Source organism: Schistocerca piceifrons, unplaced genomic scaffold (genome assembly GCF_021461385.2).
Source record: "Schistocerca piceifrons isolate TAMUIC-IGC-003096 unplaced genomic scaffold, iqSchPice1.1 HiC_scaffold_636, whole genome shotgun sequence".
Classification (NCBI taxonomy): Eukaryota; Metazoa; Arthropoda; class Insecta; order Orthoptera; family Acrididae; genus Schistocerca; species Schistocerca piceifrons.
Window position 1 is genome coordinate 1 of NW_025728879.1, and position 23,462 is coordinate 23,462.

At 51.8% G+C, this 23,462-nt stretch overlaps 12 non-coding genes and 1 pseudogene across 12 annotated transcripts; all 13 read left to right on the forward strand.

Moving 5' to 3' along the window:
• The first annotated feature begins 997 nt into the window (after positions 1-997).
• Positions 998-1,116, forward strand: LOC124764621. Its single transcript, XR_007012768.1, has one exon. It is a non-coding gene; the product is annotated as a 5S ribosomal RNA (ribosomal RNA).
• A 1,211-nt stretch (positions 1,117-2,327) lies between these two features.
• LOC124764633 lies at positions 2,328-2,446 on the forward strand. The gene has a single exon (XR_007012779.1). It is a non-coding gene; the product is annotated as a 5S ribosomal RNA (ribosomal RNA).
• A 1,211-nt stretch (positions 2,447-3,657) lies between these two features.
• LOC124764639 lies at positions 3,658-3,776 on the forward strand. The gene has a single exon (XR_007012784.1). It is a non-coding gene; the product is annotated as a 5S ribosomal RNA (ribosomal RNA).
• Positions 3,777-4,987: 1,211 nt separating this feature from the next.
• LOC124764643 lies at positions 4,988-5,106 on the forward strand. Its single transcript, XR_007012787.1, has one exon. It is a non-coding gene; the product is annotated as a 5S ribosomal RNA (ribosomal RNA).
• A 1,212-nt stretch (positions 5,107-6,318) lies between these two features.
• Positions 6,319-6,437, forward strand: LOC124764644. Its single transcript, XR_007012788.1, has one exon. It is a non-coding gene; the product is annotated as a 5S ribosomal RNA (ribosomal RNA).
• Positions 6,438-7,648: 1,211 nt separating this feature from the next.
• LOC124764645 lies at positions 7,649-7,767 on the forward strand. Its single transcript, XR_007012789.1, has one exon. It is a non-coding gene; the product is annotated as a 5S ribosomal RNA (ribosomal RNA).
• Positions 7,768-8,978: 1,211 nt separating this feature from the next.
• LOC124764640 lies at positions 8,979-9,097 on the forward strand. The gene has a single exon (XR_007012785.1). It is a non-coding gene; the product is annotated as a 5S ribosomal RNA (ribosomal RNA).
• A 1,211-nt stretch (positions 9,098-10,308) lies between these two features.
• LOC124764622 lies at positions 10,309-10,427 on the forward strand. Its single transcript, XR_007012769.1, has one exon. It is a non-coding gene; the product is annotated as a 5S ribosomal RNA (ribosomal RNA).
• Positions 10,428-11,639: 1,212 nt separating this feature from the next.
• LOC124764623 lies at positions 11,640-11,758 on the forward strand. The gene has a single exon (XR_007012770.1). It is a non-coding gene; the product is annotated as a 5S ribosomal RNA (ribosomal RNA).
• Positions 11,759-12,969: 1,211 nt separating this feature from the next.
• LOC124764641 lies at positions 12,970-13,088 on the forward strand. The gene has a single exon (XR_007012786.1). It is a non-coding gene; the product is annotated as a 5S ribosomal RNA (ribosomal RNA).
• Positions 13,089-14,300: 1,212 nt separating this feature from the next.
• Positions 14,301-14,418, forward strand: LOC124764642 (annotated as a pseudogene).
• Positions 14,419-21,409: 6,991 nt separating this feature from the next.
• Positions 21,410-21,528, forward strand: LOC124764624. Its single transcript, XR_007012771.1, has one exon. It is a non-coding gene; the product is annotated as a 5S ribosomal RNA (ribosomal RNA).
• A 1,211-nt stretch (positions 21,529-22,739) lies between these two features.
• On the forward strand, positions 22,740-22,858 carry LOC124764625. The gene has a single exon (XR_007012772.1). It is a non-coding gene; the product is annotated as a 5S ribosomal RNA (ribosomal RNA).
• The last annotated feature ends 604 nt before the right edge of the window (positions 22,859-23,462 follow it).

Below are 23,462 nucleotides of genomic sequence, written 5' to 3' on the forward strand. Positions count from 1 at the left end.
TGAGTTCTGAAATAAGTCAGGGCCTACTGTTTTGTAGCAGTGCTAAATTCCACAATGTAAATAAACAAAAAAAAAAAAAAGAAATAAAATCTTCCGTTCTCGTCCGATCACCGAAGTGAAGCAACAACGTTAGTAGTACTCGGAAGGGTGAGCGCCTGGGAACTCTGGCTGTCTTCATTTTTCGCTTTTCAGTCGCTACTCCTGGCAGCCAGCCTTTTTCCATATCACCTTTCTGTTGTGACAAAGAGACTTCCTCAAGCATTTTAAACGGCCGTAAGGTACGAAACTGCAGTAATTAACTCAGTTTGAAGGAGAATGTGCCAACCAAGTTTGCCAGGAAGTCTTTGAAAACGACAAAACAGTACGAATCGGGCGGTATGCTCCGAAATACGGTAGCGCCTGCCTATCGTTCTGCAGCGGCGTACAGCTCCAAGTTCGATTTCTAATCATAAATTTATTCTTTTGTCGTCTCGCCTCCTCCCGCAGACGTTTCTCGCGCTTGTGCTGTCATATGGACCGCGACCCGAGCGGCAGCGAGCGGCAGTCGAGCAAAGTCAGGACAAGTCGGGACGGAAGGGGGGACAGGCGCCAATGCACCGCGCAAATTACGCAAATATCTGGAAGCGCGGCGTGTGTCAGCCAGGTGAGAAAGCCTCCGTCGGTCCAGCAGGACACTGCCACACCCCGCGCAGTCCGCCCGCCGCCCGACCGCGCGCGCAAGCCCCGCGCCGGATAACAGGAACAAGGCGCGTCGCCAGCGAGTGTCGGAGGCCACACGCACCAAACGAATGACAGGCGGTGCACCGAGCAGCTGTGTTGTGCGTGTCTCACCTACGTTCGGCAGTCGCCTCTGAGACGCCGAGGCGAGCGCGCACTCCGCGCCACCTTCGAGGTGGAAAGACGAGCTTTGCGTCAAATGTGCCACGGAAAGCAGCGATTGCGTGTGTTGCGAGAAGAGGCGAATGCTTCTTCTGGGGTGCGGCTACAGTATAAGGACGCCAACGGCCATACCATGTTGAATACACCGGTTCTCGTCCGATCACCGAAGTTAAGCAACATCGGGCCCGGTTAGTACTTGGATGGGTGACCGCCTGGGAACACCGGGTGCTGTTGGCTCTATCTCATTTTTTCATTTTTACGTCGCTGCACCTGCCAGCCCTCTTTTCATACTAACTTTCAGGTGTTGACAAAGATGCTTCCACAAGCATTTTGAACTACTGTATCAAACGCAAGATACGAAATTACAGTAATGAACTCAGTTTGAGCAAGAATGCGCGAAGGATGTGTGCTAGAACTCCTTGAAAATAACAACACACTACGAATCGACAGATGAGTTCTGAAATAAGTCAGGGCCTACTGTTTTGTAGCAGTGCTAAATTCCACAATGTAAATAAACAAAAAAAAAAAAAAGAAATAAAATCTTCCGTTCTCGTCCGATCACCGAAGTGAAGCAACAACGTTAGTAGTACTCGGAAGGGTGAGCGCCTGGGAACTCTGGCTGTCTTCATTTTTCGCTTTTCAGTCGCTACTCCTGGCAGCCAGCCTTTTTCCATATCACCTTTCTGTTGTGACAAAGAGACTTCCTCAAGCATTTTAAACGGCCGTAAGGTACGAAACTGCAGTAATTAACTCAGTTTGAAGGAGAATGTGCCAACCAAGTTTGCCAGGAAGTCTTTGAAAACGACAAAACAGTACGAATCGGGCGGTATGCTCCGAAATACGGTAGCGCCTGCCTATCGTTCTGCAGCGGCGTACAGCTCCAAGTTCGATTTCTAATCATAAATTTATTCTTTTGTCGTCTCGCCTCCTCCCGCAGACGTTTCTCGCGCTTGTGCTGTCATATGGACCGCGACCCGAGCGGCAGCGAGCGGCAGTCGAGCAAAGTCGGGACAAGTCGGGACGGAAGGGGGGACAGGCGCCAATGCACCGCGCAAATTACGCAAATATCTGGAAGCGCGGCGTGTGTCAGCCAGGTGAGAAAGCCTCCGTCGGTCCAGCAGGACACTGCCACACCCCGCGCAGTCCGCCCGCCGCCCGACCGCGCGCGCAAGCCCCGCGCCGGATAACAGGAACAAGGCGCGTCGCCAGCGAGTGTCGGAGGCCACACGCACCAAACGAATGACAGGCGGTGCACCGAGCAGCTGTGTTGTGCGTGTCTCACCTACGTTCGGCAGTCGCCTCTGAGACGCCGAGGCGAGCGCGCACTCCGCGCCACCTTCGAGGTGGAAAGACGAGCTTTGCGTCAAATGTGCCACGGAAAGCAGCGATTGCGTGTGTTGCGAGAAGAGGCGAATGCTTCTTCTGGGGTGCGGCTACAGTATAAGGACGCCAACGGCCATACCATGTTGAATACACCGGTTCTCGTCCGATCACCGAAGTTAAGCAACATCGGGCCCGGTTAGTACTTGGATGGGTGACCGCCTGGGAACACCGGGTGCTGTTGGCTCTATCTCATTTTTTCATTTTTACGTCGCTGCACCTGCCAGCCCTCTTTTCATACTAACTTTCAGGTGTTGACAAAGATGCTTCCACAAGCATTTTGAACTACTGTATCAAACGCAAGATACGAAATTACAGTAATGAACTCAGTTTGAGCAAGAATGCGCGAAGGATGTGTGCTAGAACTCCTTGAAAATAACAACACACTACGAATCGACAGATGAGTTCTGAAATAAGTCAGGGCCTACTGTTTTGTAGCAGTGCTAAATTCCACAATGTAAATAAACAAAAAAAAAAAAAAGAAATAAAATCTTCCGTTCTCGTCCGATCACCGAAGTGAAGCAACAACGTTAGTAGTACTCGGAAGGGTGAGCGCCTGGGAACTCTGGCTGTCTTCATTTTTCGCTTTTCAGTCGCTACTCCTGGCAGCCAGCCTTTTTCCATATCACCTTTCTGTTGTGACAAAGAGACTTCCTCAAGCATTTTAAACGGCCGTAAGGTACGAAACTGCAGTAATTAACTCAGTTTGAAGGAGAATGTGCCAACCAAGTTTGCCAGGAAGTCTTTGAAAACGACAAAACAGTACGAATCGGGCGGTATGCTCCGAAATACGGTAGCGCCTGCCTATCGTTCTGCAGCGGCGTACAGCTCCAAGTTCGATTTCTAATCATAAATTTATTCTTTTGTCGTCTCGCCTCCTCCCGCAGACGTTTCTCGCGCTTGTGCTGTCATATGGACCGCGACCCGAGCGGCAGCGAGCGGCAGTCGAGCAAAGTCAGGACAAGTCGGGACGGAAGGGGGGACAGGCGCCAATGCACCGCGCAAATTACGCAAATATCTGGAAGCGCGGCGTGTGTCAGCCAGGTGAGAAAGCCTCCGTCGGTCCAGCAGGACACTGCCACACCCCGCGCAGTCCGCCCGCCGCCCGACCGCGCGCGCAAGCCCCGCGCCGGATAACAGGAACAAGGCGCGTCGCCAGCGAGTGTCGGAGGCCACACGCACCAAACGAATGACAGGCGGTGCACCGAGCAGCTGTGTTGTGCGTGTCTCACCTACGTTCGGCAGTCGCCTCTGAGACGCCGAGGCGAGCGCGCACTCCGCGCCACCTTCGAGGTGGAAAGACGAGCTTTGCGTCAAATGTGCCACGGAAAGCAGCGATTGCGTGTGTTGCGAGAAGAGGCGAATGCTTCTTCTGGGGTGCGGCTACAGTATAAGGACGCCAACGGCCATACCATGTTGAATACACCGGTTCTCGTCCGATCGCCGAAGTTAAGCAACATCGGGCCCGGTTAGTACTTGGATGGGTGACCGCCTGGGAACACCGGGTGCTGTTGGCTCTATCTCATTTTTTCATTTTTACGTCGCTGCACCTGCCAGCCCTCTTTTCATACTAACTTTCAGGTGTTGACAAAGATGCTTCCACAAGCATTTTGAACTACTGTATCAAACGCAAGATACGAAATTACAGTAATGAACTCAGTTTGAGCAAGAATGCGCGAAGGATGTGTGCTAGAACTCCTTGAAAATAACAACACACTACGAATCGACAGATGAGTTCTGAAATAAGTCAGGGCCTACTGTTTTGTAGCAGTGCTAAATTCCACAATGTAAATAAACAAAAAAAAAAAAAAGAAATAAAATCTTCCGTTCTCGTCCGATCACCGAAGTGAAGCAACAACGTTAGTAGTACTCGGAAGGGTGAGCGCCTGGGAACTCTGGCTGTCTTCATTTTTCGCTTTTCAGTCGCTACTCCTGGCAGCCAGCCTTTTTCCATATCACCTTTCTGTTGTGACAAAGAGACTTCCTCAAGCATTTTAAACGGCCGTAAGGTACGAAACTGCAGTAATTAACTCAGTTTGAAGGAGAATGTGCCAACCAAGTTTGCCAGGAAGTCTTTGAAAACGACAAAACAGTACGAATCGGGCGGTATGCTCCGAAATACGGTAGCGCCTGCCTATCGTTCTGCAGCGGCGTACAGCTCCAAGTTCGATTTCTAATCATAAATTTATTCTTTTGTCGTCTCGCCTCCTCCCGCAGACGTTTCTCGCGCTTGTGCTGTCATATGGACCGCGACCCGAGCGGCAGCGAGCGGCAGTCGAGCAAAGTCAGGACAAGTCGGGACGGAAGGGGGGACAGGCGCCAATGCACCGCGCAAATTACGCAAATATCTGGAAGCGCGGCGTGTGTCAGCCAGGTGAGAAAGCCTCCGTCGGTCCAGCAGGACACTGCCACACCCCGCGCAGTCCGCCCGCCGCCCGACCGCGCGCGCAAGCCCCGCGCCGGATAACAGGAACAAGGCGCGTCGCCAGCGAGTGTCGGAGGCCACACGCACCAAACGAATGACAGGCGGTGCACCGAGCAGCTGTGTTGTGCGTGTCTCACCTACGTTCGGCAGTCGCCTCTGAGACGCCGAGGCGAGCGCGCACTCCGCGCCACCTTCGAGGTGGAAAGACGAGCTTTGCGTCAAATGTGCCACGGAAAGCAGCGATTGCGTGTGTTGCGAGAAGAGGCGAATGCTTCTTCTGGGGTGCGGCTACAGTATAAGGACGCCAACGGCCATACCATGTTGAATACACCGGTTCTCGTCCGATCACCGAAGTTAAGCAACATCGGGCCCGGTTAGTACTTGGATGGGTGACCGCCTGGGAACACCGGGTGCTGTTGGCTCTATCTCATTTTTTCATTTTTACGTCGCTGCACCTGCCAGCCCTCTTTTCATACTAACTTTCAGGTGTTGACAAAGATGCTTCCACAAGCATTTTGAACTACTGTATCAAACGCAAGATACGAAATTACAGTAATGAACTCAGTTTGAGCAAGAATGCGCGAAGGATGTGTGCTAGAACTCCTTGAAAATAACAACACACTACGAATCGACAGATGAGTTCTGAAATAAGTCAGGGCCTACTGTTTTGTAGCAGTGCTAAATTCCACAATGTAAATAAACAAAAAAAAAAAAAAAGAAATAAAATCTTCCGTTCTCGTCCGATCACCGAAGTGAAGCAACAACGTTAGTAGTACTCGGAAGGGTGAGCGCCTGGGAACTCTGGCTGTCTTCATTTTTCGCTTTTCAGTCGCTACTCCTGGCAGCCAGCCTTTTTCCATATCACCTTTCTGTTGTGACAAAGAGACTTCCTCAAGCATTTTAAACGGCCGTAAGGTACGAAACTGCAGTAATTAACTCAGTTTGAAGGAGAATGTGCCAACCAAGTTTGCCAGGAAGTCTTTGAAAACGACAAAACAGTACGAATCGGGCGGTATGCTCCGAAATACGGTAGCGCCTGCCTATCGTTCTGCAGCGGCGTACAGCTCCAAGTTCGATTTCTAATCATAAATTTATTCTTTTGTCGTCTCGCCTCCTCCCGCAGACGTTTCTCGCGCTTGTGCTGTCATATGGACCGCGACCCGAGCGGCAGCGAGCGGCAGTCGAGCAAAGTCGGGACAAGTCGGGACGGAAGGGGGGACAGGCGCCAATGCACCGCGCAAATTACGCAAATATCTGGAAGCGCGGCGTGTGTCAGCCAGGTGAGAAAGCCTCCGTCGGTCCAGCAGGACACTGCCACACCCCGCGCAGTCCGCCCGCCGCCCGACCGCGCGCGCAAGCCCCGCGCCGGATAACAGGAACAAGGCGCGTCGCCAGCGAGTGTCGGAGGCCACACGCACCAAACGAATGACAGGCGGTGCACCGAGCAGCTGTGTTGTGCGTGTCTCACCTACGTTCGGCAGTCGCCTCTGAGACGCCGAGGCGAGCGCGCACTCCGCGCCACCTTCGAGGTGGAAAGACGAGCTTTGCGTCAAATGTGCCACGGAAAGCAGCGATTGCGTGTGTTGCGAGAAGAGGCGAATGCTTCTTCTGGGGTGCGGCTACAGTATAAGGACGCCAACGGCCATACCATGTTGAATACACCGGTTCTCGTCCGATCACCGAAGTTAAGCAACATCGGGCCCGGTTAGTACTTGGATGGGTGACCGCCTGGGAACACCGGGTGCTGTTGGCTCTATCTCATTTTTTCATTTTTACGTCGCTGCACCTGCCAGCCCTCTTTTCATACTAACTTTCAGGTGTTGACAAAGATGCTTCCACAAGCATTTTGAACTACTGTATCAAACGCAAGATACGAAATTACAGTAATGAACTCAGTTTGAGCAAGAATGCGCGAAGGATGTGTGCTAGAACTCCTTGAAAATAACAACACACTACGAATCGACAGATGAGTTCTGAAATAAGTCAGGGCCTACTGTTTTGTAGCAGTGCTAAATTCCACAATGTAAATAAACAAAAAAAAAAAAAAGAAATAAAATCTTCCGTTCTCGTCCGATCACCGAAGTGAAGCAACAACGTTAGTAGTACTCGGAAGGGTGAGCGCCTGGGAACTCTGGCTGTCTTCATTTTTCGCTTTTCAGTCGCTACTCCTGGCAGCCAGCCTTTTTCCATATCACCTTTCTGTTGTGACAAAGAGACTTCCTCAAGCATTTTAAACGGCCGTAAGGTACGAAACTGCAGTAATTAACTCAGTTTGAAGGAGAATGTGCCAACCAAGTTTGCCAGGAAGTCTTTGAAAACGACAAAACAGTACGAATCGGGCGGTATGCTCCGAAATACGGTAGCGCCTGCCTATCGTTCTGCAGCGGCGTACAGCTCCAAGTTCGATTTCTAATCATAAATTTATTCTTTTGTCGTCTCGCCTCCTCCCGCAGACGTTTCTCGCGCTTGTGCTGTCATATGGACCGCGACCCGAGCGGCAGCGAGCGGCAGTCGAGCAAAGTCGGGACAAGTCGGGACGGAAGGGGGGACAGGCGCCAATGCACCGCGCAAATTACGCAAATATCTGGAAGCGCGGCGTGTGTCAGCCAGGTGAGAAAGCCTCCGTCGGTCCAGCAGGACACTGCCACACCCCGCGCAGTCCGCCCGCCGCCCGACCGCGCGCGCAAGCCCCGCGCCGGATAACAGGAACAAGGCGCGTCGCCAGCGAGTGTCGGAGGCCACACGCACCAAACGAATGACAGGCGGTGCACCGAGCAGCTGTGTTGTGCGTGTCTCACCTACGTTCGGCAGTCGCCTCTGAGACGCCGAGGCGAGCGCGCACTCCGCGCCACCTTCGAGGTGGAAAGACGAGCTTTGCGTCAAATGTGCCACGGAAAGCAGCGATTGCGTGTGTTGCGAGAAGAGGCGAATGCTTCTTCTGGGGTGCGGCTACAGTATAAGGACGCCAACGGCCATACCATGTTGAATACACCGGTTCTCGTCCGATCACCGAAGTTAAGCAACATCGGGCCCGGTTAGTACTTGGATGGGTGACCGCCTGGGAACACCGGGTGCTGTTGGCTCTATCTCATTTTTTCATTTTTACGTCGCTGCACCTGCCAGCCCTCTTTTCATACTAACTTTCAGGTGTTGACAAAGATGCTTCCACAAGCATTTTGAACTACTGTATCAAACGCAAGATACGAAATTACAGTAATGAACTCAGTTTGAGCAAGAATGCGCGAAGGATGTGTGCTAGAACTCCTTGAAAATAACAACACACTACGAATCGACAGATGAGTTCTGAAATAAGTCAGGGCCTACTGTTTTGTAGCAGTGCTAAATTCCACAATGTAAATAAACAAAAAAAAAAAAAAGAAATAAAATCTTCCGTTCTCGTCCGATCACCGAAGTGAAGCAACAACGTTAGTAGTACTCGGAAGGGTGAGCGCCTGGGAACTCTGGCTGTCTTCATTTTTCGCTTTTCAGTCGCTACTCCTGGCAGCCAGCCTTTTTCCATATCACCTTTCTGTTGTGACAAAGAGACTTCCTCAAGCATTTTAAACGGCCGTAAGGTACGAAACTGCAGTAATTAACTCAGTTTGAAGGAGAATGTGCCAACCAAGTTTGCCAGGAAGTCTTTGAAAACGACAAAACAGTACGAATCGGGCGGTATGCTCCGAAATACGGTAGCGCCTGCCTATCGTTCTGCAGCGGCGTACAGCTCCAAGTTCGATTTCTAATCATAAATTTATTCTTTTGTCGTCTCGCCTCCTCCCGCAGACGTTTCTCGCGCTTGTGCTGTCATATGGACCGCGACCCGAGCGGCAGCGAGCGGCAGTCGAGCAAAGTCAGGACAAGTCGGGACGGAAGGGGGGACAGGCGCCAATGCACCGCGCAAATTACGCAAATATCTGGAAGCGCGGCGTGTGTCAGCCAGGTGAGAAAGCCTCCGTCGGTCCAGCAGGACACTGCCACACCCCGCGCAGTCCGCCCGCCGCCCGACCGCGCGCGCAAGCCCCGCGCCGGATAACAGGAACAAGGCGCGTCGCCAGCGAGTGTCGGAGGCCACACGCACCAAACGAATGACAGGCGGTGCACCGAGCAGCTGTGTTGTGCGTGTCTCACCTACGTTCGGCAGTCGCCTCTGAGACGCCGAGGCGAGCGCGCACTCCGCGCCACCTTCGAGGTGGAAAGACGAGCTTTGCGTCAAATGTGCCACGGAAAGCAGCGATTGCGTGTGTTGCGAGAAGAGGCGAATGCTTCTTCTGGGGTGCGGCTACAGTATAAGGACGCCAACGGCCATACCATGTTGAATACACCGGTTCTCGTCCGATCGCCGAAGTTAAGCAACATCGGGCCCGGTTAGTACTTGGATGGGTGACCGCCTGGGAACACCGGGTGCTGTTGGCTCTATCTCATTTTTTCATTTTTACGTCGCTGCACCTGCCAGCCCTCTTTTCATACTAACTTTCAGGTGTTGACAAAGATGCTTCCACAAGCATTTTGAACTACTGTATCAAACGCAAGATACGAAATTACAGTAATGAACTCAGTTTGAGCAAGAATGCGCGAAGGATGTGTGCTAGAACTCCTTGAAAATAACAACACACTACGAATCGACAGATGAGTTCTGAAATAAGTCAGGGCCTACTGTTTTGTAGCAGTGCTAAATTCCACAATGTAAATAAACAAAAAAAAAAAAAAGAAATAAAATCTTCCGTTCTCGTCCGATCACCGAAGTGAAGCAACAACGTTAGTAGTACTCGGAAGGGTGAGCGCCTGGGAACTCTGGCTGTCTTCATTTTTCGCTTTTCAGTCGCTACTCCTGGCAGCCAGCCTTTTTCCATATCACCTTTCTGTTGTGACAAAGAGACTTCCTCAAGCATTTTAAACGGCCGTAAGGTACGAAACTGCAGTAATTAACTCAGTTTGAAGGAGAATGTGCCAACCAAGTTTGCCAGGAAGTCTTTGAAAACGACAAAACAGTACGAATCGGGCGGTATGCTCCGAAATACGGTAGCGCCTGCCTATCGTTCTGCAGCGGCGTACAGCTCCAAGTTCGATTTCTAATCATAAATTTATTCTTTTGTCGTCTCGCCTCCTCCCGCAGACGTTTCTCGCGCTTGTGCTGTCATATGGACCGCGACCCGAGCGGCAGCGAGCGGCAGTCGAGCAAAGTCAGGACAAGTCGGGACGGAAGGGGGGACAGGCGCCAATGCACCGCGCAAATTACGCAAATATCTGGAAGCGCGGCGTGTGTCAGCCAGGTGAGAAAGCCTCCGTCGGTCCAGCAGGACACTGCCACACCCCGCGCAGTCCGCCCGCCGCCCGACCGCGCGCGCAAGCCCCGCGCCGGATAACAGGAACAAGGCGCGTCGCCAGCGAGTGTCGGAGGCCACACGCACCAAACGAATGACAGGCGGTGCACCGAGCAGCTGTGTTGTGCGTGTCTCACCTACGTTCGGCAGTCGCCTCTGAGACGCCGAGGCGAGCGCGCACTCCGCGCCACCTTCGAGGTGGAAAGACGAGCTTTGCGTCAAATGTGCCACGGAAAGCAGCGATTGCGTGTGTTGCGAGAAGAGGCGAATGCTTCTTCTGGGGTGCGGCTACAGTATAAGGACGCCAACGGCCATACCATGTTGAATACACCGGTTCTCGTCCGATCACCGAAGTTAAGCAACATCGGGCCCGGTTAGTACTTGGATGGGTGACCGCCTGGGAACACCGGGTGCTGTTGGCTCTATCTCATTTTTTCATTTTTACGTCGCTGCACCTGCCAGCCCTCTTTTCATACTAACTTTCAGGTGTTGACAAAGATGCTTCCACAAGCATTTTGAACTACTGTATCAAACGCAAGATACGAAATTACAGTAATGAACTCAGTTTGAGCAAGAATGCGCGAAGGATGTGTGCTAGAACTCCTTGAAAATAACAACACACTACGAATCGACAGATGAGTTCTGAAATAAGTCAGGGCCTACTGTTTTGTAGCAGTGCTAAATTCCACAATGTAAATAAACAAAAAAAAAAAAAAAGAAATAAAATCTTCCGTTCTCGTCCGATCACCGAAGTGAAGCAACAACGTTAGTAGTACTCGGAAGGGTGAGCGCCTGGGAACTCTGGCTGTCTTCATTTTTCGCTTTTCAGTCGCTACTCCTGGCAGCCAGCCTTTTTCCATATCACCTTTCTGTTGTGACAAAGAGACTTCCTCAAGCATTTTAAACGGCCGTAAGGTACGAAACTGCAGTAATTAACTCAGTTTGAAGGAGAATGTGCCAACCAAGTTTGCCAGGAAGTCTTTGAAAACGACAAAACAGTACGAATCGGGCGGTATGCTCCGAAATACGGTAGCGCCTGCCTATCGTTCTGCAGCGGCGTACAGCTCCAAGTTCGATTTCTAATCATAAATTTATTCTTTTGTCGTCTCGCCTCCTCCCGCAGACGTTTCTCGCGCTTGTGCTGTCATATGGACCGCGACCCGAGCGGCAGCGAGCGGCAGTCGAGCAAAGTCGGGACAAGTCGGGACGGAAGGGGGGACAGGCGCCAATGCACCGCGCAAATTACGCAAATATCTGGAAGCGCGGCGTGTGTCAGCCAGGTGAGAAAGCCTCCGTCGGTCCAGCAGGACACTGCCACACCCCGCGCAGTCCGCCCGCCGCCCGACCGCGCGCGCAAGCCCCGCGCCGGATAACAGGAACAAGGCGCGTCGCCAGCGAGTGTCGGAGGCCACACGCACCAAACGAATGACAGGCGGTGCACCGAGCAGCTGTGTTGTGCGTGTCTCACCTACGTTCGGCAGTCGCCTCTGAGACGCCGAGGCGAGCGCGCACTCCGCGCCACCTTCGAGGTGGAAAGACGAGCTTTGCGTCAAATGTGCCACGGAAAGCAGCGATTGCGTGTGTTGCGAGAAGAGGCGAATGCTTCTTCTGGGGTGCGGCTACAGTATAAGGACGCCAACGGCCATACCATGTTGAATACACCGGTTCTCGTCCGATCACCGAAGTTAAGCAACATCGGGCCCGGTTAGTACTTGGATGGGTGACCGCCTGGGAACACCGGGTGCTGTTGGCTCTATCTCATTTTTTCATTTTTACGTCGCTGCACCTGCCAGCCCTCTTTTCATACTAACTTTCAGGTGTTGACAAAGATGCTTCCACAAGCATTTTGAACTACTGTATCAAACGCAAGATACGAAATTACAGTAATGAACTCAGTTTGAGCAAGAATGCGCGAAGGATGTGTGCTAGAACTCCTTGAAAATAACAACACACTACGAATCGACAGATGAGTTCTGAAATAAGTCAGGGCCTACTGTTTTGTAGCAGTGCTAAATTCCACAATGTAAATAAACAAAAAAAAAAAAAAGAAATAAAATCTTCCGTTCTCGTCCGATCACCGAAGTGAAGCAACAACGTTAGTAGTACTCGGAAGGGTGAGCGCCTGGGAACTCTGGCTGTCTTCATTTTTCGCTTTTCAGTCGCTACTCCTGGCAGCCAGCCTTTTTCCATATCACCTTTCTGTTGTGACAAAGAGACTTCCTCAAGCATTTTAAACGGCCGTAAGGTACGAAACTGCAGTAATTAACTCAGTTTGAAGGAGAATGTGCCAACCAAGTTTGCCAGGAAGTCTTTGAAAACGACAAAACAGTACGAATCGGGCGGTATGCTCCGAAATACGGTAGCGCCTGCCTATCGTTCTGCAGCGGCGTACAGCTCCAAGTTCGATTTCTAATCATAAATTTATTCTTTTGTCGTCTCGCCTCCTCCCGCAGACGTTTCTCGCGCTTGTGCTGTCATATGGACCGCGACCCGAGCGGCAGCGAGCGGCAGTCGAGCAAAGTCAGGACAAGTCGGGACGGAAGGGGGGACAGGCGCCAATGCACCGCGCAAATTACGCAAATATCTGGAAGCGCGGCGTGTGTCAGCCAGGTGAGAAAGCCTCCGTCGGTCCAGCAGGACACTGCCACACCCCGCGCAGTCCGCCCGCCGCCCGACCGCGCGCGCAAGCCCCGCGCCGGATAACAGGAACAAGGCGCGTCGCCAGCGAGTGTCGGAGGCCACACGCACCAAACGAATGACAGGCGGTGCACCGAGCAGCTGTGTTGTGCGTGTCTCACCTACGTTCGGCAGTCGCCTCTGAGACGCCGAGGCGAGCGCGCACTCCGCGCCACCTTCGAGGTGGAAAGACGAGCTTTGCGTCAAATGTGCCACGGAAAGCAGCGATTGCGTGTGTTGCGAGAAGAGGCGAATGCTTCTTCTGGGGTGCGGCTACAGTATAAGGACGCCAACGGCCATACCATGTTGAATACACCGGTTCTCGTCCGATCGCCGAAGTTAAGCAACATCGGGCCCGGTTAGTACTTGGATGGGTGACCGCCTGGGAACACCGGGTGCTGTTGGCTCTATCTCATTTTTTCATTTTTACGTCGCTGCACCTGCCAGCCCTCTTTTCATACTAACTTTCAGGTGTTGACAAAGATGCTTCCACAAGCATTTTGAACTACTGTATCAAACGCAAGATACGAAATTACAGTAATGAACTCAGTTTGAGCAAGAATGCGCGAAGGATGTGTGCTAGAACTCCTTGAAAATAACAACACACTACGAATCGACAGATGAGTTCTGAAATAAGTCAGGGCCTACTGTTTTGTAGCAGTGCTAAATTCCACAATGTAAATAAACAAAAAAAAAAAAAAAGAAATAAAATCTTCCGTTCTCGTCCGATCACCGAAGTGAAGCAACAACGTTAGTAGTACTCGGAAGGGTGAGCGCCTGGGAACTCTGGCTGTCTTCATTTTTCGCTTTTCAGTCGCTACTCCTGGCAGCCAGCCTTTTTCCATATCACCTTTCTGTTGTGACAAAGAGACTTCCTCAAGCATTTTAAACGGCCGTAAGGTACGAAACTGCAGTAATTAACTCAGTTTGAAGGAGAATGTGCCAACCAAGTTTGCCAGGAAGTCTTTGAAAACGACAAAACAGTACGAATCGGGCGGTATGCTCCGAAATACGGTAGCGCCTGCCTATCGTTCTGCAGCGGCGTACAGCTCCAAGTTCGATTTCTAATCATAAATTTATTCTTTTGTCGTCTCGCCTCCTCCCGCAGACGTTTCTCGCGCTTGTGCTGTCATATGGACCGCGACCCGAGCGGCAGCGAGCGGCAGTCGAGCAAAGTCGGGACAAGTCGGGACGGAAGGGGGGACAGGCGCCAATGCACCGCGCAAATTACGCAAATATCTGGAAGCGCGGCGTGTGTCAGCCAGGTGAGAAAGCCTCCGTCGGTCCAGCAGGACACTGCCACACCCCGCGCAGTCCGCCCGCCGCCCGACCGCGCGCGCAAGCCCCGCGCCGGATAACAGGAACAAGGCGCGTCGCCAGCGAGTGTCGGAGGCCACACGCACCAAACGAATGACAGGCGGTGCACCGAGCAGCTGTGTTGTGCGTGTCTCACCTACGTTCGGCAGTCGCCTCTGAGACGCCGAGGCGAGCGCGCACTCCGCGCCACCTTCGAGGTGGAAAGACGAGCTTTGCGTCAAATGTGCCACGGAAAGCAGCGATTGCGTGTGTTGCGAGAAGAGGCGAATGCTTCTTCTGGGGTGCGGCTACAGTATAAGGACGCCAACGGCCATACCATGTTGAATACACCGGTTCTCGTCCGATCACCGAAGTTAAGCAACATCGGGCCCGGTTAGTACTTGGCTGGCTGCCCGCCTGGCAACACGTGTGCCGCTCGCTATTGTGCGTCCCAGGTAGTCGAGGATCACCGGCCGCCGAGCCGTCCCCGCCCGACATCCCACCGCGCCGCGCCCGCGCCCGCCGCCTGCCGGCTCCCGCGCCGCGCCAGCCGTAGCTGTTCGTTTTCCAACGCACGATACAACGATTCGGTAAGTGACGATGACGACGTATAACCGCTCGAACACGACGTTGCAATTGCAATTCGATCGAGAGTACGTGAGGCCGACGGCCTACGAAATCGAAGAATGGATGTTTGACGAACTTCGTATAGAGGAGGAGGAACTGGAGGGGCTGATGCTCGATTTTACGTTGTATAGCTTGTTTATCAAGTTGACAACACTAATACGGTGTGAAACCCTCGTGTCCACACACGGTGGAATACGAAAATTCAAGCACAGGGACGGCGCAGTGAGTGACGTGAAGATCTCCTTCGCCGGATATGGTGTGCGTCATTTGAAGGTGTACAACCTACCATTTGAAGTGCCTGACGACGAAGTGGGACGTTACTTGCGTCTTTATGGCGAAGTAATCTCCGTGAACCGCGAGTTCTGGGGTGCTGGCCACCGGTACAAAGTGGACTCGGGCGTCAGAGCAGTGACGATGGTGCTAAAAAAGCACGTGCCTTCGTTTGTAACGATCGGTGGGCATAGGGGGGTCGTGCAATACAACGGCCAGCCCCAGACGTGCTCCATCTGCAGCTCCACGGAGCACATGAGGGCAACGTGTCCGAGGAGCAGACGTCCGGCGCAATTGCCGCGCACAGAAGCCACGGAGGCACGTCAAGAAACCGCCACTGCCAGCTACGCTGGAGCGGTAACGCGCGAAGCTCCACGTGTTCACGAGACGGCCCCAGCGGAAGCGGCAGCGCCGCCAGCCGCCGCCACGGAGAGCCCAGCGGCTACCCCACCCCCTGCGCCCGTCCCTGCACCGGCCCCGGCCGTAGCAGGTAGCGCGGGTGAGAAACGCCAGCTGAGCTCCGACTCCGAGGGCGAAAGTACAATGGAGACTGACGCAGCCATGGCCCCCACCCCCTCGCCCGTCGCCCGGCGGCCGAGGATCGCGGAGGTCAGCGCACCCGCCCAGCCGACAGCTGCGCCTGCCGACAGCCCTGCCGCCCAGGCCGGGCCCAGCGCCGACGCCGCCACGCCATACAGCGAGATGCGTGAGCTTGCAATCAAAAAGCAAGTCACGAAACTGGCCCGCATTCTGAAGGAATCAGAAGGCGAGCCCAAAGAAAACAACGTGGACGCCCCGGCCGCGGGGAAAGCCAAAAAGCGACGGAGCAAGCGGCGAAGTCTCAGCCGCGAAAAAGACGAAAAGATGGACGTATCTGAGTCAGAGGAGTCAGATACGGCATCCGCAACCAAAAAGGCTACAACCCCAAAAGCAGAGGACGTAGTCCTGCGGCCGGAACGGCTACAGCACTCCACAGACCCGCCTCCACAAAGTGTTTAAATGCAACAGGGCTCGGGCTCAGTATACAGTGTAATTACGTGTAACGTGAACAGAATGACCGCCGCACTAAAATTAGATGCACTAATTGACTTCCTGCAGCACAAAGCCGCAGACGTGGCTATGCTACAGGAGGTGGTCACGACGGCTATAGAACAGGTACCGGGATACGAAGTCATCTGCAACATCGACGCAGAAACTCGCTGCGGAACTGCCACACTAATCAGGCACGGCCTCGAATTCGACGACGTGAAAATGATGCCCGACGGACGCGGAATAGCGGTGAAGGTGGAAGACACTGATTTTGTAAACATTTACGCTCCGTCGGGAACGGAAAACAAGCGTGCCAGGAGCAAATTTTACAACGAGGACATCTGCGAGCTACTAGTTCACAGCAACAACGTCGTCCTGGCAGGTGACTTCAACTGTGTAATTTCACCCGAAGACCAGATCCCGGTACCCAACTTGTGCGCCGAACTGCAGGATCTAGTTAGGCGTCTAAAATTAGCAGACACCTGGCGTCTACTACACCAAAACCACACAGTGTTCACGTACCTGTATAACCGCGGCAGAAGCAGAATCGATAGAGTATACGTAAACAGAGAGATGGCCACCTCTGTGACACAAGTAGAAGTCTGCCCTGTGATCTTCTCAGATCACTGTGCCTATCAGTGCAAACTCCGTCTACAGAGAAGCAAGCTTCCAGCAGGAAGAGGAACGTGGAAGCTAAACACAAGCCACCTCACGGACGGGAAGCTGAAGCAGGAAATCGCCGACACGATCCAGGCATGCAGAGAGCGGCGAGGCGAGTACAATTCCACTACTGAGTGGTGGGTAGAACACGCCAAACCGCAAGTAAGACGGGAACTCATAAGGCACAGCGCTGAGAAGGCTTTCTGGAAAAGAAACACGGCAGACTTCTACACCAGATGCCTACGAGACGCAATGGACGCCCCCGCGGACGACGAACTGTTTCTGCCGCGGATAAGAAGACTCAAAGCACGTATACTGAGCCTGAAAAGAGACAAAATGAGAGGAGTCGTCGCCCGTAGCCAGACAAACGGCGAAATGGAAGATGAACCTGCCACGCTGCACCACCTGCACAGGGAGAGACAGAGGGCTAGTAGCAAACAAGTAAGGCAACTCGTCGACAAAGACGGGAACAGGTTAACGACGAAGAAAGACATCATGAGCCACGTCGAAGACCACTTCAACGACCTGTTCCGAGGAGATGAAAATGACGACGGAGAAATGGCGAGGATCCTGCAAGAGACCCGTCGGATCCTTACCAACGCAGACCGGGCACTACTCAACGAAAACGTCACAGACGATGAGGTGAAAGCCGCCATCAAAGACAGCAGAAACGGAAGAGCACCAGGCGCAGACGGAATCCCATCAGAATTCTACGCTGCGCTCTGGGGCACAGTCGGCGGAATAATCACAGAAATAGTAAACGAAGTTCTCAACGGGACAGAATTGCCATCAAAATTCCTCCAAGGGACGGTGATTCTGATCCCCAAAACGAAGGCAGCCATCAAAATTGAAGACTTTCGGCCAATAACCCTCCTAAATTCAGACTACAAAATAGCAGCAAAGTGCCTGGCTGCAAACATCAAGGTCGCGCTACAGAAAGCTATTAGCCCATGGCAAACCTGTGCAGTGCTTGGCAGGAACATCTTCGACGCCGTCTGCACATACAGGGACATCATAGCCCACGCAGCAACAACGAGGAGACCCGCAGCCGTAATCTCTGTCGATTTCCACAAGGCTTTCGACAGGATCAGTCACCGGTACCTGCTGAAAACTATCGCACGCCTCGGATTCGGACCAAAATTCGGAAGAACAATCAAGAACGTCATTACAAATGCCACCTCAAAAATAACAGTAAACGGATGGACTTCCAAGTCAATAAGACTGGGAAGATCCGTCAGGCAAGGATGTCCATTATCGATGGCACTTTTCACAATAGCCCTCGACCCACTACTACGAAAACTAACAGCCGAAATCGGAGGATACACAATGGGTGCAACGAACATCGTATGCACGGCCTATGCTGACGACATGGGCATATTCATCCAAAACGAAGAAGAACTAGGAATAATCCAGCCTATCATGGAATCCTTCGAAAAGGCTTCAGGTGCCAAAACGAATCCGAGGAAGACAGTGCTACTACCAATAGGCAACGGCAGACTGCGACCAGCGAGACAGTGGTACCGAGTGACAAACAACCATAGGGCACTCGGAGTGGAACTACAGCAGTGCCCTCTGAAAATGGCAGCACAAAACTGGCGCAGCGTCTTGAACACAACGAGAGGGCTCGTGAGGATACACGCGAACCGGAACCTGACGCTGAGCCAAAGAGTGCAGTTAGTAAACGAAACAATCCTGTCGAAAGCGTGGTACATGGCGCAAATACTATGTGCTCCGACGGAAATTGCGCGAGCGATAGGAAGTGCGGCGTACTACTTGCTGTGGAGGCGGGAAATCTTCAAGGTCTCCCAGGCGACGTGTTTCCTGTCAAGGGACGAAGGCGGACTCGGTCTGACTGACGTTAAGACGAAATGCGCGGCACTGCTTCTACACCGTGCGATGAAAATGGCAAACCAGAACAACAACAGTATAACGTCCAGCCTGATAAACCAATATAAACCTGAATCTGAAGAGGCTCCTGTAGACACCACGCACATACCATTCAAGTTGCGGCACATAAAACAGATGGCAATCGACAAGAGTTACAGCACCGCGGTCGTTGCCAACCCACAGCAAAGAACGGCGAGGAACATCTACAGCGCTCTGAGGGGGAAGGCAAGAAAGTCCAAAATAGAGACGAGTTTTCCAGACCATGACTGGCCACAGGTCTGGAAGAATGTCTCGGAACGGACACTTCCTGAGCACGCCAGGGACACGTGGTATAAAATCATCCACAAAACAGTGCCGACAAACGAAAAACTGGCACGCATAAAAATGCGGGAATCCCCAAACTGCGAGCTCTGCAACCAGACCGACACCATCGAACATCGTTTTGGCTGCAGAGAGAGCGGGGAAATATGGGCGGCAGCGAGAAAAATGATCGCCCACATCAACAGAACCGACGAGAGGGCGATACATGTCTCAGCTGTCACTGTCCCGGACGCGAAGCCTTTCCCCAAAGCAAAACGCCTGGCCACAATGTGGATCATCGCCATGACGGCACACGCCATCGTCACGAAACGGCAGACCGACAAGGCGCAGTTCCTCACGGACCTGTGGGAGGAACACAGGAGGGCCAAACAACACTCCAAGTACCGCGAGACCTTCCAGAACTTCCTGCAGGTCCCGCTGGACGCCGCCTTCCGAGACGCCTTCAACACGACGTGACCGACGCCCTCCCACAACACCCACACCCCAGTCGCTGAGGACGTCGCCCACCGATCCCTCCAAAGCCCCGACGGCAAGAGTGGTGCAGCGCGGAAAGCGTTTTTACGAAATGTGCACATAGTGAAAGTTTATATGTGAAGCAGTGCAAAAGTGAGTGACGTGTGCCAATTGTAGTGATACAGTGTCCAATTGCCACATAAAAGCAGGCAAGGAAATGGTCAGAGATAAATTTAGTGAAAAGGTTACAAAGTGCCCCAAGAAAACAACAAAATGTCATACAGTGTATTGCATGTAATTAATGTGTTCTCTCACTCACTCTCTCTCTCTCTCTCTCTCTCGCTCTCTCTCTCTCCACTCAAGGTACGCTTTTCCTTTCTCTTATGTCTTCAGTTCATTTGCTTATTGACTTGTTTTTTTTTTTGTTGTTTCATTGTTTTTTGTTTATTTGTCTGTTTGTTGTTCCTTTTTGCTTTTTGTTTTGTTGTAAATCTCGGCCCATCATGTGCCAATCGTAGCATGCCTCTCTGCGACTAATAATCCCTGGCATTCACAAATTTAATCACATAGATGTTTCTGGTTTATAATCCCCTTTTCGCCTCTGGGTACATATAGCAAACATGCCAAAATAGGTGCATTTCAAATAGCATAGAAGCAAATTTTTAATTTTCCCTTTTTTTCATGTAAATTCAAAAAAAAAAATATATATATATAGAAATAACGCAAGCTTTGAAATTAAAAGACATAAAAAAAAAAAATCAAACAGGAAAATCTACATGAAGGACACTCAGTGAATAAACGTGTTGTAACTCGACCAAGAACTATCAAAAGAACAATCAGAACAGAAACCTAGACAGTGAATATCACCGTTCAATAATCAAGTACACCATTTAATGTAAAGACTTGTAATTGTTACAATTTGTAAATAAAAGTTTATATACGTTACAAAAAAAAAAAAAAAGGTGCTGTTGGCTCTATCTCATTTTTTCATTTTTACGTCGCTGCACCTGCCAGCCCTCTTTTCATACTAACTTTCAGGTGTTGACAAAGATGCTTCCACAAGCATTTTGAACTACTGTATCAAACGCAAGATACGAAATTACAGTAATGAACTCAGTTTGAGCAAGAATGCGCGAAGGATGTGTGCTAGAACTCCTTGAAAATAACAACACACTACGAATCGACAGATGAGTTCTGAAATAAGTCAGGGCCTACTGTTTTGTAGCAGTGCTAAATTCCACAATGTAAATAAACAAAAAAAAAAAAAAGAAATAAAATCTTCCGTTCTCGTCCGATCACCGAAGTGAAGCAACAACGTTAGTAGTACTCGGAAGGGTGAGCGCCTGGGAACTCTGGCTGTCTTCATTTTTCGCTTTTCAGTCGCTACTCCTGGCAGCCAGCCTTTTTCCATATCACCTTTCTGTTGTGACAAAGAGACTTCCTCAAGCATTTTAAACGGCCGTAAGGTACGAAACTGCAGTAATTAACTCAGTTTGAAGGAGAATGTGCCAACCAAGTTTGCCAGGAAGTCTTTGAAAACGACAAAACAGTACGAATCGGGCGGTATGCTCCGAAATACGGTAGCGCCTGCCTATCGTTCTGCAGCGGCGTACAGCTCCAAGTTCGATTTCTAATCATAAATTTATTCTTTTGTCGTCTCGCCTCCTCCCGCAGACGTTTCTCGCGCTTGTGCTGTCATATGGACCGCGACCCGAGCGGCAGCGAGCGGCAGTCGAGCAAAGTCAGGACAAGTCGGGACGGAAGGGGGGACAGGCGCCAATGCACCGCGCAAATTACGCAAATATCTGGAAGCGCGGCGTGTGTCAGCCAGGTGAGAAAGCCTCCGTCGGTCCAGCAGGACACTGCCACACCCCGCGCAGTCCGCCCGCCGCCCGACCGCGCGCGCAAGCCCCGCGCCGGATAACAGGAACAAGGCGCGTCGCCAGCGAGTGTCGGAGGCCACACGCACCAAACGAATGACAGGCGGTGCACCGAGCAGCTGTGTTGTGCGTGTCTCACCTACGTTCGGCAGTCGCCTCTGAGACGCCGAGGCGAGCGCGCACTCCGCGCCACCTTCGAGGTGGAAAGACGAGCTTTGCGTCAAATGTGCCACGGAAAGCAGCGATTGCGTGTGTTGCGAGAAGAGGCGAATGCTTCTTCTGGGGTGCGGCTACAGTATAAGGACGCCAACGGCCATACCATGTTGAATACACCGGTTCTCGTCCGATCACCGAAGTTAAGCAACATCGGGCCCGGTTAGTACTTGGATGGGTGACCGCCTGGGAACACCGGGTGCTGTTGGCTCTATCTCATTTTTTCATTTTTACGTCGCTGCACCTGCCAGCCCTCTTTTCATACTAACTTTCAGGTGTTGACAAAGATGCTTCCACAAGCATTTTGAACTACTGTATCAAACGCAAGATACGAAATTACAGTAATGAACTCAGTTTGAGCAAGAATGCGCGAAGGATGTGTGCTAGAACTCCTTGAAAATAACAACACACTACGAATCGACAGATGAGTTCTGAAATAAGTCAGGGCCTACTGTTTTGTAGCAGTGCTAAATTCCACAATGTAAATAAACAAAAAAAAAAAAAAGAAATAAAATCTTCCGTTCTCGTCCGATCACCGAAGTGAAGCAACAACGTTAGTAGTACTCGGAAGGGTGAGCGCCTGGGAACTCTGGCTGTCTTCATTTTTCGCTTTTCAGTCGCTACTCCTGGCAGCCAGCCTTTTTCCATATCACCTTTCTGTTGTGACAAAGAGACTTCCTCAAGCATTTTAAACGGCCGTAAGGTACGAAACTGCAGTAATTAACTCAGTTTGAAGGAGAATGTGCCAACCAAGTTTGCCAGGAAGTCTTTGAAAACGACAAAACAGTACGAATCGGGCGGTATGCTCCGAAATACGGTAGCGCCTGCCTATCGTTCTGCAGCGGCGTACAGCTCCAAGTTCGATTTCTAATCATAAATTTATTCTTTTGTCGTCTCGCCTCCTCCCGCAGACGTTTCTCGCGCTTGTGCTGTCATATGGACCGCGACCCGAGCGGCAGCGAGCGGCAGTCGAGCAAAGTCAGGACAAGTCGGGACGGAAGGGGGGACAGGCGCCAATGCACCGCGCAAATTACGCAAATATCTGGAAGCGCGGCGTGTGTCAGCCAGGTGAGAAAGCCTCCGTCGGTCCAGCAGGACACTGCCACACCCCGCGCAGTCCGCCCGCCGCCCGACCGCGCGCGCAAGCCCCGCGCCGGATAACAGGAACAAGGCGCGTCGCCAGCGAGTGTCGGAGGCCACACGCACCAAACGAATGACAGGCGGTGCACCGAGCAGCTGTGTTGTGCGTGTCTCACCTACGTTCGGCAGTCGCCTCTGAGACGCCGAGGCGAGCGCGCACTCCGCGCCACCTTCGAGGTGGAAAGACGAGCTTTGCGTCAAATGTGCCACGGAAAGCAGCGATTGCGTGTGTTGCGAGAAGAGGCGAATGCTTCTTCTGGGGTGCGGCTACAGTATAAGGACGCCAACGGCCATACCATGTTGAATACACCGGTTCTCGTCCGATCACCGAAGTTAAGCAACATCGGGCCCGGTTAGTACTTGGATGGGTGACCGCCTGGGAACACCGGGTGCTGTTGGCTCTATCTCATTTTTTCATTTTTACGTCGCTGCACCTGCCAGCCCTCTTTTCATACTAACTTTCAGGTGTTGACAAAGATGCTTCCACAAGCATTTTGAACTACTGTATCAAACGCAAGATACGAAATTACAGTAATGAACTCAGTTTGAGCAAGAATGCGCGAAGGATGTGTGCTAGAACTCCTTGAAAATAACAACACACTACGAATCGACAGATGAGTTCTGAAATAAGTCAGGGCCTACTGTTTTGTAGCAGTGCTAAATTCCACAATGTAAATAAACAAAAAAAAAAAAAAGAAATAAAATCTTCCGTTCTCGTCCGATCACCGAAGTGAAGCAACAACGTTAGTAGTACTCGGAAGGGTGAGCGCCTGGGAACTCTGGCTGTCTTCATTTTTCGCTTTTCAGTCGCTACTCCTGGCAGCCAGCCTTTTTCCATATCACCTTTCTGTTGTGACAAAGAGACTTCCTCAAGCATTTTAAACGGCCGTAAGGTACGAAACTGCAGTAATTAACTCAGTTTGAAGGAGAATGTGCCAACCAAGTTTGCCAGGAAGTCTTTGAAAACGACAAAACAGTACGAATCGGGCGGTATGCTCCGAAATA